Below are 22,631 nucleotides of genomic sequence, written 5' to 3' on the forward strand. Positions count from 1 at the left end.
TTTCTATACAGTGACCCCTCCGCCTGCAGCTGAGGAGTGATGGGGACAGGAGGCGGTGGGTAGTGCTGAGCTTCCTATAGCCGGTGGAGGTTTCTGGGGTGGGTCTGGCCTGGACCCAGCCACTCATTGCAGGGGAAGGGGAAGTCTCGTCCTGCCCAGCCAGGACGAGCAGCTGAGCCCGGAGCAGGGTAGGAGCCACTGGCCCTCCCCAGCCATGCCCTTCACCCACACACAGTGATTTCTCTCTCCGCTGGCTGCTCTGGGCACCCAAAACAATGCACTGGCACTGCTGGGGAGGGGTGCATGACTGTTCTTGTGGCTTCCCTTTGCTTCCCTGTCAGAAATCATTTTTCTTTGGGGAAGCAAAGAAATCTGTGGGGAACATGAATTCCCCGAGGAAGGCGTGTCATTCATTTAGCTTTGCCCATGCCAATTCCTTTCATAAGAGGCGTTCGGAATGATTCTAGCAGATAGAAGCAGCCCTGCAAAAGTAGCACCTCAGTGATCTATTTATAGAGTGGATTAGGAGATGTGAAGCAAGGATTTCACTTGCAGGGGCAGGGATGGAGGGGAATGTTTTAGGACTGAGTTGAAGGCATGTCAATTGACCCTTGTCTTTCCAAAAGTAAAGAGAGTTTTTAATTACCTGAATCTTCTGAGAAAGAAAAGTACCTACCTGTGGCACAGAGCTAATGGCTTCACAAATATCCAGTAATAGTAACAATACAGCTGTATCCTTCTACTCATCAAGAAATTATTTTTTCCAGTACTTCACAGTAAATGAAATTTGGCTCGTTCACCTCATGGTCATCTAGTTCACTGTAAGTAAATATTTCTTTCAAAATCTATGGGTAAATACCAAACCCTATGTGCATGCATTGTCAAAGAAGGGTCAATTGTATAACTCTAGCTATGTATTTCCAAGCTTCAGCAAACAGAAAAACACTTCAAAATAGAAGTGAGAAGATCTATATGGTTAGAATTTACAAGTACACCTCTACCCCAATATAAGGCTGTCCTCGAGAGCCAAAAAATCTTAGTGTGCTATAGGTGAAACCGCATTATACTGAACTTGCTTTAATCTGCCTGAGTGCTGCTTTACCGCCTTGTATCCAAATTCATGTTATATTGGGTCGCGTTATATCAGGGTAGAGGTGTATATGCACACACTTTAAACTTTGGCCTTGATCCTACAAGCTGTTCCCTATAAGAAGACTTCTGGACCCATGCGGGACCCCATTGTCTTAATGGGTCTATTTTCCTTGAGATATTATTTCTGGTTTCATTTTGGGGTGGAATTATGATTTGTAGGCCATATGATGCTGTAGCAGGGGAATCTGTCTATGAATGGCATCTCCCCCAAGCAGGGCTGGATTAAGGCAAGGGCTTTAGCGGCTGCAGGCCAGGGCCCTGGCTCGAGAGGGGCCCCGCAAAAATAAATCATAGGCAGCGATCTACGGGCCACTAAAAGGGGCGGTCAGGCAGGCTGCCTTCCTGCCACGGCCCCATGCCAGTCCCAGAAGCAGCCGGCTGCTGGCACGTCTCTGGCATGCTGCTGGCACGTCTCTGGCATACTGCTGGCAGTGCAGTGGGGGAGGCAGCTCCGTGCGCTGCCCCACCCCCAGCACCATCCCCGCAGCTCCCATTGGCCGGGAACAGGCAGCACACAGAGACCCGCTGCCCCCTTACCTTCAGGGACTGCAGAGATGTGCCAGTAGCCAGCCGCTTCCGGGAGCGGTGTGGGGCTATGGCAGGCAGGCAGCCTGAGCCCTGCTGTGCTGACATCCGGGTGCAGCCTGTGGTAAGCGCCTCCCAGCTGGAGCCTACACCTCACACCCCCTCCTGTACCCTAACCCCCTGCCCCAGTCCGGAGCCCCCTACTGCACCCAAACTACCTTCCAAACCCTGCACCTTTTCCTGCACCCCAACTCCCTACCCCAGGTCAGAATCCCCTCCGGCACCCAAACTCCCTCCCAGATGCTACGCCCCCTCCTGCACCCAAACTCCCTCTCAGGAAAAAGATTTGTGTCACTTTAGCACCCTCATGGCCAAGATGGAGTCTGCTCTGCAGGCAGCTCTGGCTAAGAGAAGGCGTGTGCAGGAATGCAGCAGGAGAAATCCCTTCCACCCCAGGGGCACCTGTTCCAAACCCCCCAGAGTGAACACACCCACCCACAGGAGAAGTACAATGGATATAACAAAGGGAAATATTTATTTACAGAGGGATGAGAGGAGAAAAACAATAAGGGGAAATATAGGGGGAGCAGTAAAACAGGGCTGCATCCAAACCAAGGCCCCACAGGCCCAGTGGTAGCACAGTCTGGAAGGGCAGACACCGAGCAATGTGTCTGCACACAGAGTTCAGGAGTCCTTAGCAAAGTTCCAGTCCAGTGGTGAACCTTGGGTGCTCCTGGTCATCTTCGGCGCCAGTGAACTTTCCCCCAACAAACCCCTCCGGTGCCCTCTTCTGCCGCTCTCTGCAAAGCCCCACAGAGCGACCACCTCCCCACTTAACTAGCTAGCAGCCTCCCTCCTTGTTCCCAGTGCAGAGTCACAAGCCCCAGTACTCACAGCCCCACACAGCTCTGGGCAGCCGTGATGCTGGGTCCAGATCTGGTCTGTTCTTCTCGGGCGATTCCTCCCTGGCACAGGGCTCCTCCTGGCTCCTGTCCTGGGCTGTCCCCGATCGGCACCCTGTCCTTTCCAGGCTTCAGGTGGGTTATCTGCTGCTTCACTTTGTGAGGCCTGGGGGCTGCAGCCCTTCTCTCTCTCCAGCTCCAGAGCCACACCCTGGAGTTTCCCCCCTTTCTGTCACTGCTCCCCCTCCCTCCTTAGGAAAAAGATTTAAAGGGGCCATGCTCTCTAAACCCTAAAGAGGTTACATTTGTATAGAGGGGACCCACAAAATCTAATAGCCCCGGGCCCACAGGAGAGTTAATCCAGCCCTGCCCCGCAGCACCCTTGCATATTAGGAACACTGGACTGGCCTTCACAGCAAAGAAAACCCACGTCTGGCCCATGCCAGCTGACTCGGGTCTCAAAGCTCGGGCTGTGGAGCTGTTTCATTGCTGCATAGGCTTCGGGGCTTGGGCTAGAGCCCAGGCTCTGGGACCCTCCCACCCTGCAGGGTCGTGGTGCCCGAACTCGAGACTGAGCCTGGACATTTTATGTAGCAATGAAACAGCCCCAAAGCCCGAGCTTCAAGAATCCGATTCAGCTGGCATGGGCCAGCTGTGGGTTTTCTTTGCTGTGTAGACATACCCCAAGTTGCCATGTTTCCACAGGGACCAAACCAGTCATTTCTGTTTTTTTAAGGCCAGTTTTTCTATTGTGTCTGACTGCAGAAAATAGTTACCATCTCATTTAAATGATGCAAAATGCTGTCAGGAAAAAAAATATTTTTTTCTTTGTTGTCCTGTTCAAAGCTGATAGAAAGACCTGAGGAAAGAGGAATTAGTATTTGTTCTGTGTTGTGTAGCATCTAGCACAATAGTGTCCCGCTTCTTGAATAGAGCTCTTAGGCGCTATGGTAGTAAAAATAATAACCAACCATAATGATAGTTTTAAAAAATTCAGATCACCTTAAATTTAAGTTTCTTAAGGGAAATGGAACCCATGAAGATAAAATCTCAAATATTTTTCTTGCATGAAAATATTGAAGAATGGGGATAAGCACATGGTACCTAACAAGTTGCAAACTCTTCCAAATCACGTTCATACATATTTAAAAAGTCATTACACTTGTTAAAGAATGAGCATGGCCTTTTTCTCTAATATAAATATTTCATACTTAAATAATTTATCGGGTCACAACACATTGCAAGACTGGAAATCGCTCTTTTCAGAGTCTGACTGAAGTGAATCACTGGGGAAATGTGCTTATCCTGAAACCAGTATGGCCAGATCTGCTACAATGGGGGTTGTGTTTTATTATTATTGTTTTAGTAGGACCCTATTGAATCTGGCACATTTTGTTTGATCTTCAGGATGGTATACAAGTTTTGATATATAAGGGGAAAAGTTTCTATGCATAATATTATTATTACTCTAGTATATCAGCCTAGCTGTTTCTGGTAGGTACTTGGATAAGTAGCATTAGGGCATGAATAGCTGAGGAATATGCTTTCCTTTCACATTTCAGAGTACAGGGCTTGAGACAACTAGCTCTTAAGGATATATAGAGAAGTAGTTCTTAGTGACCCAGAGTCAAATCTTGGTGCTGTTGGTTGGACACAGCTGGAGTTAAGAATTAGGGGCCAGATTATCCCTCCCATGGAAATATTCACAGGAGGAAGCTGGAGGGAGACAAACTCAGACCCTTCTCTTGGGATTAAAGAGAGAATTTGCCCCTGCCATCATGTCACAAATGGCTAATGGGCAGGCTGTTCTGCCTCCAGAAACTAGGCATGTCTCAAGTTCTACTGAAGTCATTTGCACTGAAGGTGTGTGCGCACGTGCACACACACATACACCTACCTTTCTCCCAACCATTCCTGCAACTCCTCTCCTCTGATCAGCAACACGGCTCCTGTGCAACCCTCCTTCCAGAGCTTTTTTGCCAGCCACTACTCTGGGAACTCCCTAACAGAGAGGCTGCAAGCTGCAAAGGAGGCTCTGAAGAACAGTTCACTTAGCATGTGGCCAAGTAAATACCCCAGATTCTGAAACACATGAATTTCCACTAGAACTAAGTTTGTTTTCTCTTGAAACATTGTTTTAGGTGTCTGAATCATGTTAGGTTTTTAATAACCTGTTGTTGTGATGGGGTCCCCAGGGTATAACCTGGAACTGTGGGGCCGCTGTGCCCCCTTAACTCACCAGACTGGACAAACTCTCATGCTGCTTTGCTAGTGACAAGCCGCAAACCTCTCCAGGTGCTGTGATCACTCAGTTAACAATAGGCAGGGGCACACCTAGCTTGACCCAAGGACATGCTCAGTGCTCTCTAAGACACTCATGAATCATACACAGGGAAACACCAGCAAATCCCCCTAGCCTTGCACCCCAGAAATGTGCCGTCTTACACTGCTCAAGACCTTTTCTTGATAATGCAAGCTCGTTAACTAGTTCGCCACTTTATCACAGTATAGTGCACGTGCACCAGCTTTTGTAATCTGAGCAGATTTCCCAAGCACTTTAGACAAATTCACTAGTAAGGATAAAACATTAAAATGTATTAACTACAGAAAGATAGATTTTAAGTGATTATAAGTGGTAGGCATAAAGGTCAGAGAGAGTTACCTAAGAAAATAAAAATCAAACACTCAATCTAAATCCTAAACTTTCAGACTAAGCAGGATTTGAATCAAACAGCTTTTCTCACCCCCACTGGACATTGCCAAGCAGGTTACAGTTCTTAATACACAGGCTGGGACCAATCTGCTCAGTTCAAAGACTTTGTCTTCCCAGCGTTCTTGTTGCCTTCAGTGTAGATGGGGGAGGAGAGAGGTCTCAGGATGCCACTGTCCCTTATTTTATACTCTCAATTCATGTCCCAGGAAAGATACTGGCCCAGGCATGTCCTTGTGGACCTGCTGAGTCACATAGTTGAGCAATTCTCATTATGTGGTGCTTGCGCAACTCTCTCTTACAGAATTGTAAATTTCTTGTTTACAATTCCCCTGGTGGTCAATTAGGGTGACCAGACAGCAAATGTGAAAAATTGGGATGAGGGGCAGGGGGGTAATAGGAGCCTATATAAGAAAAAGACCCCAAAATCGGGACTGTCCCTACAAAATTGGGACATCTGGTCACCCTATGGTCAATGGCTCATGATGGTCGCTGAACGCCCGTTTGGGTGTGGCTCACCACCTTTGTTGTCACTGGGGAGCTAGCAGTGGACATCTCCCAAATATAGGTCAATGACAACCGTATAGCAAAATCTCATAGCTTCATACACACTCATGATATGCATATTTTGACAGAACAATGAGTTTCAGAAGATCATGACCTTTCATGTGGTGTCTTACATGACATGCTTTGTATGAAATATCACAACTTTATATACATGATGAATACGGGGGTTATAGGGTGCTACTTTGAGGTCCAGTGTGTCACAATTGTGTAGTGCTAGTTGTATTCTGGAAGGCATTTGGTTAATTATTTATGTAAAAATTTTAGTCTTAAGCATAGTACTGGATCTGTCTACATGTCTTCCATGAAGCCCACAGAACTTTTGTTATAGAGGTGACATGCTGACAGTCTTTTAAAAAATGTATACATGTATTAACTTGTTACATCCTGCCTTAAATTAAGACCATACGCTTTTGAGGACAGGGACTATCTCTTTCTGTATGTCCATACAATGCCTAGCACAATGAAGCCCTGATTCAGTTGGAGCCCTCAAAATAATACGTAGCTTATAAAAATCTCAATTTAAGATCTTTATAACAGCACATCTTAAGAACTGCAACTTAAAATCTTCTGTGCATGTTATGCTGCATAATAGCCACAAGTATAGAAATTGCAACAAACACATTATAAAGTCTGTAATTATAATTTAATTATTATACTCTACCATATGCTAATGCCTGAGTTTTCAAAGGTACTATGCAATTCTCACTCCTGTTGACTTCAGTGAAATTTGTGAGTGCTCAGTACCTCTGAAAATCAGGGCACCAATAACAGAGTAATGCAATACAACCTGCTATCATCTTTGATCCTTCCTTATGCATACATTTTGCTGGGTGTTGCTCATTCTTCACATTTGCCAATTCCTTTCTTTTCTGAAGATTTCACACATTTCTAGAGATCTCTGGAAAAAACAGTGTTCTATTGTATACTCCAAATATAATAACTGCAGCTAAAATAAACATATATTGAATTAACATACAATATGTTTCCTTTTCTGAATCATAGTCATTTCCATGATCGGGTAAGAGCCAGTGGGATAGAATCCTTGGAGAAATATTACTTATGCTTGGAAGATTTGCATGTTGAAGTGATTTATTCAGCTATCTGTTGAATCTTTCATGACTTGATGAAACAGAAAATTTACAGCAAATAGTGATTTAGTACAAATGTGGTTTCCCCACCAAAAGATGTAACTCAACTACACCTCTACCCAGCTATAACGCCGTCGTGGGGAGCCAAAAATCTCTACCGCGTTATAGCTGAAACCCTGTTATATCAGGGTAGGGGCGGCAGGGCTCCAGCAGTGATTTAAAGAGCTCCGGGCTCCAGCCACTGCAGGGAGCCCCAGGACCTTTAAATCACCGGTGGAGCCCCGCTGCCACAGCCCCGAGGTAGGGGCGGCAGGGCTCCAGCAGTGATTTAAAGGGCTCGGGGCTCCCCACAGCAGCTGGAGCCCCAGGCCCTTTAAAGTGCCACCGGAGCCCCGCTGCTATCATGCTATATGCGAACCCGTGTTATATCGGGTCACGTTATAGCAGAGTAGAGGTGTATAAGATTGTGCTGTTCCATTAGAAGAAATTGTTTTCTGTTAAACCTTTTATGAAGTTAGCTGTTAATTACTTTATACCGGGGTACAATGCAGACCAATGGGGAACTGCGTCACCCCTGCCCTGCAGTCTTGGGTGCCTTACAATGCCTTGCTTAAATAGCTCTGACTTGGGCTGTTCACAGACAGCCTTCCAGCATGCAAGCCACACCTGGAGTGTCTGTGTGTAACTGCAGCCTGCTAGCCACACCCTGGCTCTCACCAGCCTTGGTTATACTGCGAGGTGACCCCAACACAGACCCAGTCCCAGATTTTCCCCCAGAAATGTACATCCTGTACTGCCAAGACCTCTCATGGACAGTACAAGTATATGAAGTCTATTATTCTTTAAGGGAATAATATGCCAGTTTATTATCTTAAATAGTTAACCAGACATTTCAACTTAAACACACTGGATTAGATAAAACAATAAAACAAGTTTATTAACAACAAAGAGAGCTTTTAACCGAGTACAAGTAATGAGGCATAAAAGTCACAAATGGTTACAAGAATAATAAAGGTAAAAAACTTACTAGTGCCTAACTTAACAAACTATATTAGATTCAAGCAAAATTTCTCACTACCTGCTACCAGCAAGGTTACTGACCAGACTCTTCAGGTCAGGACCCCTACCACTTTAAAGCCCAATGACTGTTTCCTTTTGTCTTCTCAGATGCAGAGAATGTCATAGACTGGGGGGGGGCGTGTCCTTGGGGTTTTTGTCCCTCCTTTTTATAGTTTCAGTCCCGGTCTTGAAAAACATTTCCAGCTAAGAACCAGGATACAAAAGGTCAATGTGGAAGGATGTTCCCTGCTGGCTTTTTTTCACCTGTTTGAGCTTTCTTTGTTTCCCTTCCTGCTTGATGACTCTTTACTGCTTACATGCAAATTAAGGCAAGCACACATTATTTTGTTTAGGACAGATCTGTTTGCCGTCTTCTGTTTGGGCAGGGCTGTGGGATTTGGTACATGTGTTAATAAGATCATACAGGAGAATCTCATAACTTCACATACAGTGTTTCCATACACATTTTATCAGGATCAGCAAATTATAAGTTTTCAAATGTACAGAGATTATTACAGTAGTGTGTAGGGTGTGAATACAGGAGTGTATCCCATCACACTGTCATTCTTACTGGTTTGCTAGGATTTTATGCAACATGTTTCTGATGCATGTGAAAGAGCTGTCTATTCTGGCAATATGAGGAGTCTCTGATTCCTTGGAATTGTTTTAACTAATGCTGGGTTTTCCTATTCATTTTGGGAAGGTGTTAAAGAGCAGTAAGGGTGGCCTTGTGGTTAACTCACTAGATTTAGACTCAAGAAAGCTTTGTTCAAGGATGTGCTCTGTCACAGACTTCCCATGTAATTTTGGGCAAGTCATACTCCATTTAGATTTGTTTAGTCTGTAAAGACATTGGGGTGGAGATTATCTCTCAGGGCCGCCCGGGGGGGGCAAGTGGGGCAATTTGCCCCGGGCTCCGCAGGGGCCCCCATGAGAATGGCTGAGGCTCCCTCCCCGGCCCCGGCCCGACCCCGTCTCTGCCCCTCACCCGGAGCCTCAGCCCATCCAGGAGCGACCCTGGACAGCCGAGCAGTGTGGCTCTGGTGGGGCCTCTGAGCTCCGCCCCGCTCAGAGCCGTGTGGTAAGGGGGCGGGGCTGCGAGCTCCAGGCTGAGCAGAGGAGCTGAGCTCAGCCTGGAGCTCGCAGCCCCGCCCCTTACCATGCGGCTCTGAGCGGGGCGGAGCTCAGGGGCCCCGCCAGAGCCACGCTGCAGCTGTCGAGGGACACTGCTGGATGGGCTGAGGCTCCGGGTGAGGGGGGAGCCGGGGGTAAAGGGCCGGGGGCGTTGGCTAAGGTGCTGGAATTCCCGGGGACAGTCAGGGGACAGGGAGGGGGCAGAGGTTGGGGGGGCGATCAAGGGACAGGGAACAGGGGGAGTTGGATCGTGGGCGTTCTGGGGTCTGTCAGGACTCAGCTGGGGGGGGTGGATAGGGGTCGGGGCAGTCAGGGGACAGGGAGCAGGGGTGGGGTCCCAGGGTGGTGGTTGGGGGGTATCTCTGGGGGATGGTGAGGGGACAAGGAGCAGGATGGGTCGGGGATTCTGAGGGGGGCAGGCAGTTGGGGGGCAGGAAGTAGGTGGGGTCAGATAGGGGGCAGGGCCAGGCTGTTTGGGAGGCGCAGCCTTCCCTACCCTAAAGCTCATTCAGCAGTTTGAGGCTTGCAGAAGAGCCAAGCTGTTAGCTTTTCCATTAGGGCTACCATCCCTTTCACTTCTCAAATGCCAAGTTATAGTCTCTATTTAATTTCAGTGCCATAGGGAGATTCATGTCAGGGGAGGGTAGCTTCATTTAAAATTAGCCACTGGGGGAGGGATCACATGAGAAGAGCAATATCCTACACCACCTAGTTCCTTCCCAACCCTACCAAGGGAGACTCCCTTCCCCTGCATTCCCTGAGGCTCCAGAGAGGTTAATTCAGTGGTTCTCAAACTTTTATACTGATGACCCCTTTCACATAGCAAACCTCTGAGTGCGACCCCCTCCCGCCCTTATAAATTAAAAACACTTTTTTATATATTTAACACTATTATAAATGCTGGAGGCAAAGTGGGGTTTGAGGTGAAGGCTGACAGCTTGCGACCCCCAGTAATAACCTCGTGACCCCCTGAGAGGTCCTGACCTCCAGTTTGAGACCCCCGGGTTTATTTAATTTTAGCACTCTGTGTCCATTCACATGCATGTGACATTTTGAGCATTTCAGTTTTCATAATATAGGCTCATCCCAGATTCTGGAACAAGGTCAAATGCTCAGTTCGTGGAGTATGTACATAAACTATACTAAAGACAAACCCACAGTAACCGTCTCCAGTTTGTGAGGGACCCCATGGAGCCAGTCTCTAGGAAACAGATAAATGCATGGAGGTTAAGTCCATTAATGGCTATTAGCCAGGATGGGTAAGGAATGGTGTCTCTAGCCTCTGTTTGTCAGAGGGTGGAGATGGATGGCAGGAGAAAGATCACTTGATCATTACCTGTTAGATTTACTCCCTCTGGGGCACTTGGCATTGGCCATTGTCGGTAGACAGGATACTGGGCAGGATGGCCTTTGGTTTGACCCAGTATGGCTGTTCTTATGTTCTAACCTAAATGAACCCAAAGTTAAGGAGATAGATATGAGTCAAGGAAGCCAGCAGAGTATCAGAAACCTGGAACCTCTGACTAGATGGGCTCAGGCGTTTGGTCACAAGCTGAGGTAGTTCAAAAGTTTTGGATTTTTTTTACGCAGAATTTTTTTATTGTTTCTTTAAACAATAAAACACACCAAGCAGCAAATATTTGGCCACACACTTCTGAAACCCCAAACCATATTCAGGTTTTGGCAGACTAATTTCAGCTTTTCAATTAAAAAAAGCACAACAAATTTTGAAGGAAAGCAGACATTGTCGGTGATTTTTTTTTCTGCTTTTTGAAAACCCCTAGTTTTCGATCCAGAAAAAGTTTTGACAGAAAATATTTGTCCAACCCTTTTAATGAGCTTTAATGCTTTTTAGCACTAGCTGATGCTGAGAACCAGTGATACCTTGTAAAGAAGTTTTCTCAAAGCTGGGTTTGTGCCGAGATGCAGCAGGTTTATTTTTCCCAGGGCCGCCTGTGGCGGGGGAGCAAGCAGGGCAATTTGCGATGGGCCCCGCAGGGGCCCCCACGAGAATATAGTATTGTATAGTATTGCAATTTTTTTTATGGAAGGGGCCCCCAAAATTGCTTTGCCCCAGGCCCCCTGAATCCTCTCGGCGGCCCTGTTATCTCTTACTAAGTATCTTTATCTCATCTAGCACAATAGGATCCTGGTCTAGGTTGGGGTCTCAAGGTGCTATAATACAGGTCCTAAAAATAAAGGGAGTAAGTTGGAGCTACTTTGCCTAGGTGAGGGATTTGAAATAAAAAAAATTACTTTTATAGTGCCTTCCATCCATCAGTCCCAAAGCTACTGACAAATATTAATACTTGCAACTCCCTTGTAGGGTAGGTAAGTATTATTCACGTTTCACAGATGGAGAAAATGTGGCACTGCAAGGCAAAGTGATTTGCCCAAGATTACACAGCGAGTCAGTGGCAGATTCAGCACCACAACTCAAGCTTCCTGACAGCCATTTTTTGCTGTAACCACTGGATCTCTAGACAGAGATTTATCTGATGTAAACTGGAATACTCCATTACAGTTGATGGATCTGACCCTTTACCAAATTATCTTATCCTGGAAGAGATAATCAGCACTGAAGTTGGAGTGTTAGTCCTAAGAATCATTTTGATTGTTAGAGAAGACACACATTACTGCTGAAGCAGTGGAGTTAGAAGTTGATTAGCAAGTTTGAATGCAGAGTGCAGGCACTGATTGAAATGCAAGTGTGTATATGGTACCAGTTGGTTTTTTAACATTCACTGTAATCAATTGATTTGTTGTGGCTTAATTACGTAATTGGTATTCTGTAGCCCTGCATTAGCTGTTTTAAGCCTCAGAAATAGGCTGTTTAGCATGTTCTTCTAATAAGTGTAAACTCATTGTTAAGTAAACAAGGAAAATTACTAACAGACTCTGCAAAGGAGACAGAATTACAGTACTTGGAAGTGGGAGAATATCACCATTCCATATATTATCTAAATGGCCTGAATTGTGCCAAATTTCCATGTGGTTTTATGGTTTGGCCAAATTGCCACATGGAGTCAAGACTCGTATCTAATTTCATTTGTGATTCAAACCAATCTAGGTCTCCAAATGAAACCAGGCACTGGGAATTCAAGGTATTTGCTCCATTTCAGAAAAGTTAGGAGTCCATGGTTCAGTAGCATTGGGGCTTCTTGACTCAGTGGATAGTATATGAGAGGGGGAAACTCTAATCAGAAGTCACCAGATAGAAGAGGTGCTGGAGGAATCCAGCTGGATGCAGGGAATTAATATTGTCACTGGCAGAATTAGGTCCAATTCCATGTACACCTCTACCCCGATATAACGCGACCTGATATAACACGAATTCGGATATAATGCGACAAAGCAGCACTCCGGGGGGGGGGGGGGCGGGTTGCGCGCTCTGGCGGATCAAAGCAAGTTCGATATAATGCAGTTTCACCTATAACACGGTAAGATTTTTTGGCTCCCGAGGACAGCGTTATATCGGGGTAGAGGTGTATCTCCTCAGGAATGGGGAAGTTGCACAAGCAGAAGAGAGAGGCTGAGCAGCACCACTGGGCTAGTGCTTCCTTTCTCCAGGATCTGTCCAGTTTGGAAACTGTGCCCCTTGCCTCTTTTGTACACCAAAACCATATCCCTGGACAGGAACAGTAGTCAGATGCTTCTCCAAGTAAGCCTCACTCAGTGGTGTGGGCCCCAGCCCCTTCTCCTGTGGGCTCTGGGTTTTATTATCGAAGAATATGACACAGCTCAAAGTTCTGATTTTGACATTTAAATTAAATTAAATTAAATTAATTGGAGTTACCAACAAAAAAATCAAAAATTGTATTTCAGGAATTAGATTTATAAATTCTTCCATGCCTTCACAGTACAAATCCTACCAATAAATCCTAAATAAGCTTTGGTATACAAATTCTTTCATTACTCTTGGGATTCAAGTGACTGATTTATGAATCAGACCTTTAAAATCCTGAGGTTAGATGAGGTTTGTAAATCCTGGTGTAATGTTTTCACTGAAGGTTTTGGGGTTTGTTACAGGAGTGGGTGGGTAAGATTCTGTGAACTGCATTGTGCAGGAGGTCAGACTAGACGATCATAATGGTCCCTTCTGACCTTAAAGTCTATGTAAATCTATGTAAAAATCAGATCTAGATTTGGTTTTTCTTTTGTTTCATACTTAGAGGAGCAGATCCCTAACAACAGTTTATGCATGCTCGTATGTGTGCATGTGTTGGCATTTTATTTCACCTGGGCTGGCATTCAGGCCCATCAGGAGACACATCAGTGGACAATGGAGGAAGGAGATCCCTTTTCCCCTGGAGGTTTTAAACAGTTACAGCTCCAGGGTGGGAGGGATTAGAGTCTGAATTATTGATGATTTGTTTGGCAATTACATGACTCTCTTTGGTTTGATGCTTTCTGTGGTTTGCTCCTGTGAGGGCTCACTCTGGAGTCTGCCATTCTTTTCTCTCTCCAAGGCTCTCTGTTGCTCCTGAATTTGTGATCAGAAACAGAAATGCTAGGGCTGCTAGGAAAATCAAAGGAGTATACAGTTCAACAGCAGTCCTTGGAAGAAGATCAGACCAGCCAAATGTGGAAACTGACAAACCAAAGGTAATACCAGAGGTGGAGGAAGAGCTGCTCAGAAGAACAAAAATTTAGTTTTGGAAAATGAGTATGAGAGAAACTGAAACTGAATCAAAGTGACTCCCATTACCAAGCTAAAATTGTTTCTGAAAAGGTGAGAGAATAACGTCATGTCAAAAATTCTTTCCTTCTCCTCTGGGAATCCTGTTTCTGTCTTCCACCTTTTGTGTATTATCCTACTTCCTTATCTTACACTCAGTTCTCCTCTTCCCTGCACCTGGGGGCAGTCATTTTATATCTGAACCAAGTGAGTATAAAACATAACTGTTCTGATTTGGTAGAGTTATGTATCCATTTTGCACTAGTGCAACTGTGCAAGGTGCAAGCATAACCCACTGGTGAGCATGCATTACATATCTTGCTCTGTGCCTATCTACAGAGCATATGAATTGTTACAGCCCCCAGCTAGAGAGTGTTCTTTAGCTTTAGTTCTAGCGGATCATGCTTTTAGGTCTGTAGGTTCAGTGCCTGGCATGTTGGGAGCCATCACATAAGACGGGAGCCATCACATAAGGCCCCTTTTCGCCTTTCACTATGTGCCCATCACATTTGAGTCTTTTTGCTCATCCTTCTCTATAAAGATTCACATTCATTTTATTTTTCAAAGTTCTCCTGCAGCACCTTAGGTCAGACTTCACTTGCCATATTAAAGCTGCCTTTCCAGAATTAATAAACAGGAAATACCTACCTGGCTCAGCATTGGCAGCTGTTCCTGCTGCTGCTCCAAACTTTGAAAAACAAAACCATCTTCTGCAACAGGGCCAAATCCCTCCTCCATACAACTGGCTTGTCAGAGACATTAGAAAGGTAGCAGAATCCTGAGTCATCAGCAGGGCTGGCTCCAGGGTTTTTGCCGCCCCGAGCGGCGGGGGAAAAAAGAAAAAAAAGCTGCAATCGGCGGCAATTCAGCGGCAGGTCCTTCCCTCCAAGAGGGACCGGGGGACCCACTGCCGAATTGCTGCTGAAGAACCCTACGTGCCGCCCCTTCCCTTTGGCTGCCCCAAGCACCTGCTTGCTGAGCTGGTGCCTGGAGCCGGCCCTGGTCAGCAGTCACCCCTGCTGCAGGGAGAAATGGCTAATGGTTTCATTTGGAAGCTGATCCACCCCTCCACCGGCTTGGCCCTCTTCTCCTTAATCCTGCTTCATAGAGATGCAAAGGGAGTCCTCATGAATCTATGTTCTGGAGCATTCAGGGGTTGCAGATCCACTGCCTGGGCTCACTCTGACCTAATTCCAGATGTTGCCACTTCAGCACAGGTAGGGGTCTCCAGAGCTGTGACGGATGGGGCAAGCTTTCACTCACAGAATGGCTCCTCTGTTCCATCCCCAACATCACCACCACCACCTCTTCTAGTTCAGTGAGTTTGCTTGTTTGTCTTCCTCTGAAGAAGAAAGTCAGCATGTGTATGCAAGTGGTATAAACTAGGAATGGGATGACATCAAGGAAAGGAAAAATTATTCTGAACAGCAAGAAAAGTCATTTAAGGTAATTAAACTAGACAAAGCACTGTAGAGAATAATTGTGCACTGTTGCAGGAATGGGCTAGATGACCTAATACATTCCTCTATCTCAGACTTGTATAAACACACTGGGTCACTGACAGGAAACGACATAAAAGACATTTTAACTTTAATCCTGTTTTTGAAAGTGCCAAGAATGTGTCACTTCACATTTTGCATATTATGAGAATATATATCACCACCAACTTAGCCATTAATTATTTTATGTCTAGCTATCATTTTTATTTTACATAACTAGTGAAAGCCAAGAGATGTTTCAGACAGGGACTTGGGTGGCTCAGATGATTAGTAACAGGCTATGGATTCTTTCACCACTAGGTCAGTGTCTTAAATCATAGAATCATAGAAGATTAGGGTTGGAAGAGACCTCAGGAGGTCAACTAGTCCAACCCCCTGCTCAGAGCAGGACCAACACCAACTAAATCACCCCAGCAAGGGCTTTGTCAAGCCTGACCTTAAAAACCTCTAAGAATGGATATTCCACCACCTCCCTAGGTAGCCCATTCCAATGCTTCACCACCCTCCTAGTGAAATAGTGTTTCCTAAATCCAACCTAGACCTCCCCGACTGCATCTTGAGACCATTGCTCCTTGTTCTGTCATCTGCCACCAATGAGAACAGCCTAGCTCCACTCTCTTTGGAACCCCGCTTTCAGGTAGTTGAAAGCAGCTATCAAATCCCCCCTCACTCTTCTGCAGACTAAACAAGCCCAGTTCCCTCAGCCGCTCCTCATAAGTCACATGCTCCAACCCCCTGATCTTTTTCGTTGCCCTCCACTGAACTCTCTCCAATTTGTCCACATCCTTTCTGTAGTGGGGGACCCAAAACTGGATGCAATACTCCAGATGTGGCCTCACCAGTGCCGAATAGAGGGGAATAATCACTTCCCTCGATCTGCTGGCAAGGTTCTTACTAATGCAGCCTAATATGCTGTTAGCCTTCTTGGCAACAAGGGCACACTGCTGACTCATATCCAGCTTCTCATCCATTGTAATCCCCAGGTTCTTTTCTGCAGAACTGCTGCTTAGCCAGTTGGGCTTCTGATCCAGACAGGCTTCTGCTAAGACACCTGATTTCTGTTAGATTAATCTATCGATGCATTTCTGTCATACCCCGTAGTTTATTACCAGGCACCAAGTACAAAGTTGAAAATAGTGTTAATTGCCTAAAAGGACATCTAGGCCTTGGTGCTGCAAACACTTAAGCACGTGCCAACTTTACTCATGTGAGCAGTCCCACTGAAGTCAGTGGAGGTATCCACATGAATAAAATTACACACATGCTTTTAAATATTTGCTTGATTGGGGCTCTCCTTTCTACCACTGCTTTCAGCTGTTATTAGTTACTGGGAATAATTTGAAAATAATCATCCATGAGAACCATTGTTGGTCATTCTGTCATTGTTACTGAAGGAAGAGGCAATGGCAGGTGCTGTGTTATGACACCAAGGCTTAGCAGCACCCTGATTTTCTGCTATAAAGAATTCCATAACCGAGGGCTTTCCACTATGTATACGCTACCACTAGTACCTGAAAATGTTACCCTGGGGTCTGTCACCCAAGCATCCTTTCTTAACGCACATAGCAGGTTGCAGAGGTAAACACTGTCCCCAGTCAATTGGTCGTTGTGGTCCTGTTCCTAGAGAACACATGTCCAACTCCAGGAAACAAGACCGCCATCACAATTATTACTGGCTGGTATCATTTTTGGAAGTCTTCACATAGAAGCACGGAAGCGATGATGTTAATTGGCATGGAGACTTAATTGTAACATCTCACTTCTAAAGTTGGTCCCTGTGTGTTATGTTTGAGGCACATTAGTGGAGCAGTGTTACGAAGTTTGCACTGCTGCTTCCTATGCTGTATTCCTTTTTTGTAAACAGGTGTCAGTTTCCTGGACTATCGGGCTGGCACTTGTTCACAAGTATGTTCTCTCTCTCTCTCTCTCTCTCTCTCTATATATATATATATAGCTCCACTCTCTCTCTATATATATATATAGAGAGAGAGAGAAAGAGAGAGAGCATTATCTAGTGATAGTGACCCACCTGAATAAGTGCTGAAGTTAAGGCTTGCTTAAGAGACCATTTAGAATCTATATAAAATCCCTGAATGTTTACCAATGCAAGTAAGGACAGAACTACAGAAAGGTAGCCATATTTAGATACTGTAAAGGATTTATGCAGGTGATTACTAGACGTTTCAACATGAATCATCATGCTGGAATGGGGCATTGCATATGAATATGCATTTTCAAGGCAATGTTTCAGAAATTGTAGACTCATAAAGATGACAAATCTGAGCTCAAGTGCGACACCATGTTATGTTGAAAGTATGAAAAATACTGAATTAAATACTAGGTGAATGTAGAATTATGCCTTTTATAAGCAAATTACTGTCACAATGTTTCTTTTAAAAGATATCTTTTTATGGAATGGAATTATCCTCTGGGAGTGACTGACATATATACTTTCCTTATAATGCATGTTTCTCAACTCAGATGATATTACATTATGAGCTTGCTTGTTTGAAAGTGCGTTCTCTCTTAGGCTATTTTTGAGGTTTTATGTCGAATGCAAACTAATACAAAACTTTATGAAAAGGAAAAATAAAATTCTGTCTTGTGCTGATGCCAAACTTTGAGTCAGTGTTCTGCTATGGTAAATAAAGACCTGTTTGGGCGGGGGGGATGTTGGTGTTCCTGTGACTAATCGAAAATCACTTTTTGAATGTTCACCCAGCAATGTAGGCTTGTGTGGCAAACAAGATAGAAGATCATGTAATGTCAACAATCCCTTCTCCAAGTCCAAAATATATTGGGAATTAATATTTTTGCCTGTCAGGCACAATGAGTTTCAAAAGGATGAGATGAAAACCTCACAGTAACACTGAAAAGAGTTGCTTTGGGAAGCCCTGATTGTATTGACAAATAGTTTGTGTCAAAGCAGACCCCGTACTGAGAGCAAGCAAGAGCTTCCATGTGCTAAGACATATTGTCTTCTTGTCATCAGGAGCCAAGATCAGAATATTTACTAAAATAAAACAAAACCGGGGGGGGGGGGATGCAAAGATTAAGAGAATTAAATAGCTTTTCTGTGTTTTTTTATTAGACTTGTTCTGCAAGTCTCATTCATGCTTTATTTCATACCTTGTTGGCTTTTCTGCCAAACTCCAAAGTGGACTGTAGTACCACAGGGGTTCCTGTGCATTCTCACCTTCCCCCATGTGTTATGCTCCTTAGCTCCGGCCACACTTCAACTTTAGAGGAATTCCCTGGTGCTTATTCTCAGTTCTGAGCACATAGTAAACTTCCATATTTTTGTGCTTGTGAGGATATCCCATATTAAATGATAGTAATGGCTTTGTAGAGGGACTAATGCTGTGTACCAATGAATGACAGAAGACTGCATGCCGCAGCACTGCAGGCCACAGCTAGAATTGTCCAGGATTCAGTATGATTCTTGAAATTTTTTGCATTTGGATCTCATGCAGGCACACACAAACCTGATTTTTCCACCGCCTCGTGCAGATGTTTATACCTGTGCGAAGTGAGTGTGAAATGCCACTCTTCTGATTTTTCTAGTGTTTTACACAGGTGTAAATTACCACACATAGGGGCATGGTCAGTGGAGGATCAAACCCATAATGCTTTCATGAGATCCATAGCCAGACCGCAGAGTTATCTAAGCAGCTGTAGAAAGGAGTGGGGGGAGGGTCTTTCCTCTTCTACCAGGTTTTTTTCTTTCCTCTTCTACATTATTGTCCCCTTTTTCTTCACATTTCCTAGTTGGTGGTAAGAGGGGGCAGTCTACCCTGTTCATCTTCCCTTGCTCCTCACTGCAGGTAAAAAAAAGTACCCTGTGCTCCTTCCTGGCTCTCAGCTGGGTTGGAGGCATTCTCCTTTTGTTCCTCATCCTAATGCCAATGTGGGATGGGGCCTAAAGAATCTCTCCTCCTTTCCCAGTCATAGGGAACACACAGTGCTGTCACTGGTTCTCTGAGCTAAGCTCAGCAGGGAGGAGACATTGCTTAACATCAGCGTTCTGCATGCTGCTTTTAAGTGAGTGAAGCACCAACCAGGACTGTGGGCCAGATAGGACTGTTGCAAAAATTAGAAGCCTACGCTAGGATAGATATCCATGGGCCAGATTTAAGCTGGCCATGGCTTACCCTAGGTCTGTTCTTCACCATTTGTTTATATGGCCTTGTTTATATTGTGTTACAGGAACGGAGGTTATTTGTAATTCTGAACAGAACGTTATGGTTGTTCTTTCAAAACTTTACAACTCAACATTGACTTAATACAGCTTTGAAACTTTACCGTGCAGAAGAGAAATGCTGCTTTCCCTTTATTTTTTTAGCAGTTTATGTTTAACACAGTACTGTACTGTATTTGCTTTTTCGTCTCTGCTGCTACCTGGTTGTATACTTCTGGTTTTAAATGAGGTGTGTGATTGACTGGTTAGTTCGTAACTCTGATCATAACTCTGAGGTTCTACTGTAGTCCACTGACCTGTCACCTCTGGGATTTAGGTTCATATATTGCCTAGGTCTTAGGCTAGTTTAAACTAATTCTCAGTAGAAATGTGTGTGTACCACAAAATCACTTGGCATTTAGGCGTGGCTGGCCGTCTTCTCAGAGGAAACTAATACTAGAATAGTGAGGGTGGCTGCCAGCCCAGATGGGAATGCAGGCCAGTGAAGGGCTGTTTTGCTTTACAACATTGCCATGTTGATTTCCACAGCAGGATCTTAATGACTCCATGGCATTAGACTGCCAGTTCTACATGGAGCCTGCCACTGGCCTCAGCCTCTCCCCCACTTGCTTCTTGAATCCTGCTGCCATTAGCAGAGCAGAAGGGAGCACAATGCTAATTCTGCAGCCACCACCAAATTGTGCACTTCCATGGAAACCTCTGCACCCTGAATCTTTTACGTAGCTTGTACCACTGTTGTCAGCTTCTTCATATCAAATGCAATAAAATATTTTGTAACATTTTAAAGCTTAATTTAGCACTAGGGAAACTAATACCAAAGGGAGTGTGTGGAGCAGCTGGAGCAGGGGACTGAGAGTCAGAAATCATCGATATTTTCCTAGCCTCTGCCACAAATGTAACCTCTATGTGCCTCGGTTTCTCCATCTGTAAAATGGGGGTGTACTGTATTTACTGAATAATATTATTATGAAGCTTAATTTTTGTCTCTAAACCAGGCTTGTAAAATCTGCTTTCTAGTGTTGGGGCCATAACCAGTAATTTCAGAAGAATTTTAAACTTTGCAACAGTAAGGACTAGAAACCACCTTTTCAAAGTAACCCTTCTAAACGTGGATGAAATGTAAACAGATGCAATGCAGTCTGACTGAGTCTGCAGATAGCTGAGAAGAACTGGAACTGAAGGTAAATTCCTCTCCCCACTATGTAGTTTGTCTAGCCAATCTCCATCCACTGAACTTGTCTCAGCTTTGTTTGGTTTCTTCTGCTAAAGTAACTGAGATTATAAACTAGAGAAATCAGCAGGACTTGAGAGGGTTAGAATACTCCCCACCCAGGCCCCCTGAGCAGTGATGAATCTGCCCTGTAGCAACCACTGCAACCTCAGGGCTACAGTAATCACCAGTGGTTGTAGGCTTGGGTGGTCCCTCCCCTGGCACAAAGATGCACAGGAAGTCGTGTCAGAGCACAGCTCCATGGTGTAACAGGAAGTGCACACGCTATCCCCACACTGTCTCCCCACCTCCTGCACAGTCACTCTCAACTCTTTCTGCAGGAGTGCAGGAAGTGGGGAGCGCGCGTGAGAATGGTGCAGGATTTGGCCTTGTGTGCAGAAGTTTGGGAGACAGTGTCCAGGAACTTGCAGTTTTCCCAGAAGATGTAAACTTTGTTTTCTGCTAGGAGTTCTCTGGTTTGATAACAAGAGGATATATTTAATTCCTCCAAAACATTTTATTCTCTGAAATTGTTAGTTATGGAAATTTTTATATTTCTTAGAATGATCCTTGACCAGTGTGCTATAAAGTTTTCACAGATGTTTTGCTAGCTCCAAGTGTTACAGCACTGTAAAGTAGCTTTCTCTCCCCCCCCCCACCGCCCCTGCCATTTAAATTATTGCTGTTTATCTTCACTTGTTTCAATATGACACTTTAATGAAGGGACTGCTCCTTCAGCTAAGATCACAATGCTGGCCTGTCTCTGACTTTATAGCATGTTGGCTTGAGACCAGAAGAGATGAGTTGATCATTTTGAGTAAAACGTAGTTTTTCAAGGTCTGTGGTGGCCCAGATATCTCTCTAAAGAATGGCTTTGTATTTGGCAGCATCGCTCTCCTCGAGCAGAAGTCTTTTAGAGAGACAGAGTCTCCAACTGATCTGATTCAGAAAGCCATATTCGTGCTAAAAAAAAAAATCCCTCATGCACATAAAAGGCAGTCAAATGGTTGAGAGTCATTCCTGTTTCATCCATTGTATCGGGTGCAGCGAAGAGATCTACTCCACAGTCAGTAATTGGACCTGAAATGCAAGAGTTGAAAATATAAGAAAGCAAAGGAAAAAGGAAACTTGTTTCTGAAAAGTCTCTTCTTTTCACACCACTCCACTCCGCACATACACACCAGGGGAGGAAGAAAGTGGTGTAAGTAGAAATCCTAATTCCTCAAGAACTCTCCTTTTAAGGCCCTGATCCAACTAAACATGTAGCCAATGCACAACTTTAAGCATTTGTTGCAGCAGGTTAAAATTTTTCAAATTAAAGTCTTTTTGTTGAAAAATGGCCTTTTTTCATTAAAAAACACATGAAAAATTATCAACATTGAAATTTCATTTTCTGTGAAAACTTTCATACTTTTTGATACTATTAAAAGTTAAAATTTTGAACAAAAATACAAAAAAATTAAAATACTAAAATGGGTCTGTTTCAAGCACTTCAAAACAAAAACCACTTTGAATGTTCAAATTTGTTCATGAAAATTGATTTTCATTTTACTACAAGCTCTCATTTGATTAGTCCTGTTGAAGCTAATGGGACTACTCAAGCTTAAATGCTTTGCTGGACTAGCACCTGCAATACTGTAGTATTCTGCTAGAAGATCTCCATAACGCTACCTTTTCCAATATTTTTTGCACCATTGCTTTAGAACACTTTCAAAGAAGGGTTTTATTTTTGCTGTTTGTTGCTTGTAGTATTTTCTTAGACACAAGGATACTGGTTTCTACTTATCTTTGTAAGCTTGGGTAAAATTTTCAAAAGCAACTACATTAATTATGAAACTAAGGGCTTGTCTACATGGCCCTGCAGTGCAGACTACAGGCATATGGACTGTAGTGCACACTAAAATGTTAC

At 44.5% G+C, this 22,631-nt stretch overlaps 1 protein-coding gene across 7 annotated transcripts in view; it reads left to right on the forward strand.

Annotated features, from left to right (window-relative positions):
- Positions 1-22,631, forward strand: part of CYYR1 (cysteine and tyrosine rich 1) — a 197,097-nt gene that overhangs the window by 146,908 nt on the left and 27,558 nt on the right. The window contains exon 5 of one of the 7 annotated variants that reach the window (XR_005593098.1): positions 20,530-20,693. The exons of the other annotated variants lie outside the window; for them this stretch is intronic. The gene's annotated coding sequence lies outside the window, so the exon portion shown is untranslated. The remainder of the gene's footprint in view (positions 1-20,529; positions 20,694-22,631) is intronic. 7 annotated transcript variants of the gene reach the window in all.

This window comes from Mauremys reevesii, linkage group 1 (assembly GCF_016161935.1).
Source record: "Mauremys reevesii isolate NIE-2019 linkage group 1, ASM1616193v1, whole genome shotgun sequence".
In the NCBI taxonomy this organism is placed as follows: Eukaryota; Metazoa; Chordata; order Testudines; family Geoemydidae; genus Mauremys; species Mauremys reevesii.